A 4,912-nucleotide genomic window follows, 5' to 3' on the forward strand; every position below is an offset into this window, starting at 1 on the left:
ACTCAGCAAGTTGTAATTCAGAATTCCTTTTAGTTGGTAGATAGAACCCTAGCTATCATACAGAAGACAGGGTCTCTTGCCTCGCGATCCATCTCTTGTACCAGCGAACTCCCAGAGAATTTCTCTGTTCTTGCGTAATTCGAGTTGATCTAGCAATTCCTGGTAATTTGAGTCTTATAAGGGTATCGGAGCGCCGACTGATTTCCTCGGCGGCTACTCGACGACGGCGAATCGGGCTGTGGAGAGCAGGAGGTTGGGGTCTCTCATAAAATCCCTCCCGTCCCTCCCAGTTCATGGCGGCGGTATTAGTGGCGGCGACGCGGTGACGGTGACATTTGGGCGCAGATCATCAAGTCCGATCCGGTTGCTGAGAGATATTCTCTCGATGGTAAAATTCCGGGATCTGACGGGATCCGTGCGCCAAAGGAGTTGGATTCATCTTGCTTCAGGTAGGCGGGACTAGTTGCAGTTCATACTCGGGCAAGATGGCGGATACGAGAGCCAAGGTACAGATCACAGTGGATCGAGTGGAAAAGGATGTAGCAGATCTGAGGGCTGAGATCGAGGGACTACAAGAACTTAAGCAGGAAGTAACCAAGATCAAGTCAGAGATGGTGACTATGCCTAGATGTTGGGGAACATAGTAATAATTCAAAAAAATTCTTATGTGTCACCAAGATCAATCTAGGAGATCCTAGCAACGAGAGAGAGAGGGAGTGCATCTTCATACCCTTGAAGATCGCAAAGCGGAAGCGTTACAAGAACGCGGATGATGGAGTCGTACTCGCGGCGATTCAAATCACGGAAGATCCAATCCAAGCGCCGAACGGACGGCGACTCCGCATTCAACGCATGTACAGCCCGGGGACGTCTCCTCCTTCTTGATCCAGCAAGGGGAGAGGAGAAGTTGAGGGAGAACTCCGGCAACACAACGGCGTGGTGGTGGTGGAGCTCATGGTTCTCCGGCAGGGCTTCGCCAAGCACTAGGGAGGAGGAGGAGGTGTAGGAGGGGGGAGGGCTGCGCCAGGGGAAGGGTGTGGCTGCCCTCCCACCCCCCCTCTATTTATAGGGTGAAGGGGAGAGGGGCCGGCCCCCCTAGATGCAACTAAAGGGGGGGAGGGGGGAGCTTGCCCCCCAAGTTGGTGGGAGCCTTGGGCCTTTGGGGGACGCACCAGCCCACTAGGGGGCTGGGTCCCACCCATATTCACCCCACTTGGTTCCCTGGGGTAGGTGGCCCCACCCGGTTGATCCCTGGACACCTTTCGGTGGTCTCGGTACAATACAGATAACCCCCGAAACTATTCCGACGACTGAAACTGGACTTCCCATATATAAATCTTCACCTCCAGACCATTCCAAAACTCCTCGTGACGTCCAGGATCTCATACAGGACTCCAAACAACTTTCGGTAACCACATACAATTTCCCATTACAACTCTAGCATCACCGAACCTTAAGTGTGTAGACCCTGCGGATTCGGGAACCATGCAAACATGACCGAGACATCTCTCCGGCCAATAACCAATAGCGAGATGGATACCCATATTGGCTCCCACATGTTCCATGATGATCTCATCGGATGATCCACGATGTCGGGGATTCAATCAATCCCGTATGCAATTCTCTTTGTCCATCGGTATGTTACTTGCCTGAGATTCGATCGTTGGTATCCCCGTACCTCATTCAATCTCATTACCGGCAAGTTTCTTTACTCGTTCCGTAATGCATGATCCCGTGGCTAACTCCTTAGTCACATTAAGCTCATTATGATGATGCATTACCGAGTGGGCCCAGAGATACCTCTCCGCCATACGGAGTGACAAATCCCAGTCTCGATTCATGCCAACCCAACAGATACGTTCGGAGATACCTGTAGTGCACCTTTATAGTCATCCAGTTACGTTGTGACATTTGATACACCCAAAGCATTCCTACAGTATCCAGGAGTTGCACAAGCTCATGGTCTAAGGAAAGATACTTGACATTATAAAAGCTTTAGCAAACGAACTACACGATCTTGTGCTATGCTTAGGATTGGGTCTTGTCCATCACATCATTCTCCTAATGATGTGATCTCATTATCAATGACATCCAATGTCCATGGTCAGGAAACCATAACCATCTATTGATCAACGAGCTAGTCAACTAGAGGCTCACTAGGGACATGTTGTGGTTTATGTATTCACACATGTATTATGTTTTTCGGTTAATACAATTATAGCATGAACAATAGACAATTATCATGATCAAGGAAATATAATAATAACCATTTTATTATTGCCTCTAGGGCATATTTCCAACAGTCTCCCACTTGCACTAGAGTCAATAATCTAGTTACATTGTGATGAATCGAACACCAATAGAGTTCTGGTGCTGATCATGTTTTGCTCATGGAAGAGGTTTAATCAACGGATCTGTGACATTCAGATCCGTATGCACTTTACAAATATCTATGTCTCCATCTTGAATATATTCACGAATGGATTTGAAGTGACGCTTGATGTGCCTGGTCTTCTTGTGAAACCTGGGCTCCTTGGCAAGGGCAATAGCTCTTGTGTTGTCACAGAAGAGAGTCATCGGGCCCGACGCATTGGGAATCACTCCTAGGTGTGTGATAAACTCCTTCATCCAGACCGCCTCCAGTTCTGCTTTCGAAGCAGCTATGTACTCCGCTTCACATGTAGATCCCGCCACAATGCTTTGCTTGCAACTGCACCAGCTGACTACCCCACCATTCAAAATATACACGTATCCGGTTTGTGACTTGGAGTCATCCAGATTTGTGTCAAAGCTAGCATCGACGTATCCCTTTATGACGAGCTCTTCGGCACCCCCATAAACGAGAAACATATCCTTAGACCTTTTCAGGTACTTCAGTATATTCTTGACCGCTGTCTAGTGTTCCATTCCGGGATCACTTTGGTACCTCCCTACCAAACTTATGGCAAGGTTCACATGAGGTCTGGTACACAACATGGCATACATAATAGAGCCTACGGTTGAGGCATATGGGATGACACTCATCTTTTCTCTATCTTCTGCCGAGGCCAGGCATTGAGCTGTGCTCAGTTTCACACCTTGCAATACAGGTAAGAACCCATTGTTGGACTGATCCATATTGAACTTCTTCAATATCTTGTCAAGATATGTGCTTTGTGAAAGACCAATGAGGCGTCTCGATCTATCTCTATAGATCTCGATGCCTAATATGTACTCCAAGGTCCTTCATTGAAAAACACTTATTCAAGTAGGCCTTTATGCTTTCCAAAAGTTTTATATCATTTCCCATCAATAGTATGTCATCCACATATAATATGAGAAATGCTACAGAGCTCCCACTCACTTTCTTGTAAATACATGCTTCTCCATAAGTCTGTATAAACCCAAACGCTTTGATCACTTCATTAAAGCGGATGTTCCAACTCCGAGGTGCTTGCACCAGCCCATAGATGGAGCACTGGAGCTTGCTTACCTTGTCAGTATTCTTAGGATTGACAAAACCTTCCAGCTGCATCATATACAATTCTTCCTTAAGGAAACCGTTAAGGAATGCCGTTTTGACGTCCATTTGCCAGATCTTGTAATCATAGAATGCGACAATTGCTAACATGATTCGAACGGACTTCAGCATCGATACAGGTGAGAAGGTCTCATTGTAGTCAACTCCTTGAACTTGTGATAACCCTTAGCGACAAGCAGAGCCTTATAGACGGTCACATTACCATCCGCGTCAGTATTCTTCTTAAAGATCCACTTATTCTCTATGGCTTTCTGATCATTGAGCAAGTCCACCAAAGTCCATACTTTGTTCTCATACATGGATCCTATCTCTGATTTCATGGTTTCAAGCCATTTGTTTGAATCCGGGTCCACCATCGCTTCTTCATAGTTCGAAGGTTCACCGTTGCCTAACAACATGATTTCTAGGACAGGGATGCCATACCATTCTGGTGTGGAATGTGTCCTTGTGGACCTACGAAGTTCAGTAGTAACTTGATTCGAAGTTTCATGATCATCATCATTAACTTCCTCTCTAGTGGTGCAAGCACCACAAAAACATCTTCCTGAGCTACGCTACTTTCCGGTTCAAGAGTGGTTACCTCATCAAGTTCTACTTTCCTCCCACTTACTTCTTTCGAGAGAAACTCTTTCTCCAGAAAGGATCCATTCTTGGCAACAAAGAGATTGCCCTCAGATCTGAGCTAAAAGGTATACCCAATAGTTTCCTTAGGGTATCATATGAAGACGCATTTTTCCGATTTGGATTCGAGCTTTTCAGGTTGAAGTTTCTTGACATAAGCATCACATCCCCAAACTTTTAGGAACGACATCTTAGGTTTCTTCTGAAACCATAACTCATACAATGTCATCTCAATGGATTTAGACGGTGCCCTATTAGTGAATGCGGCAGTCTCTAAAGCATAACCCCAAAATGATAGCGGTAGATCAATAAGAGACATCATAGATCGCACCATATCCAATAGAGTGCGATTACGATGTTCGAACACACCGTTTCGCTGAGGTGTTTCCAGGCGGTGTGAGTTGTGAAACAATTCCACATTTCCTTAAGTGCGTGCCAAATTCGTGACTCAAATATTCTCCTCCATGATTTGACCGTAAGAACTTTATTTTCCTGTCATGTTGATTTTCTACCTCGCTATGAAATTCCTTGAACTTTTCAAAGGTCTCAGACTTGTGTTTCATTAAGTAGACATACCCATATCTACTCAAGTCATCAGTGAGGGTGATAACATAATGATAGCCACATGCTATGTCTTGAGCTTGCGTTGGTTTTCCTTGAAGAGGAAAGGGTGATGCAGCTGAAGGAAATATGCCCTAGAGGCAATAATAAAGTTATTATTTATTTCCTTATTTCATGATAAATGTTTATTATTCATGCTAGAATTGTATT

The sequence above is a fragment of the Triticum aestivum genome, unplaced genomic scaffold, assembly GCF_018294505.1.
Source record: "Triticum aestivum cultivar Chinese Spring unplaced genomic scaffold, IWGSC CS RefSeq v2.1 scaffold32695, whole genome shotgun sequence".
NCBI classification, from domain to species: domain Eukaryota; kingdom Viridiplantae; phylum Streptophyta; class Magnoliopsida; order Poales; family Poaceae; genus Triticum; species Triticum aestivum.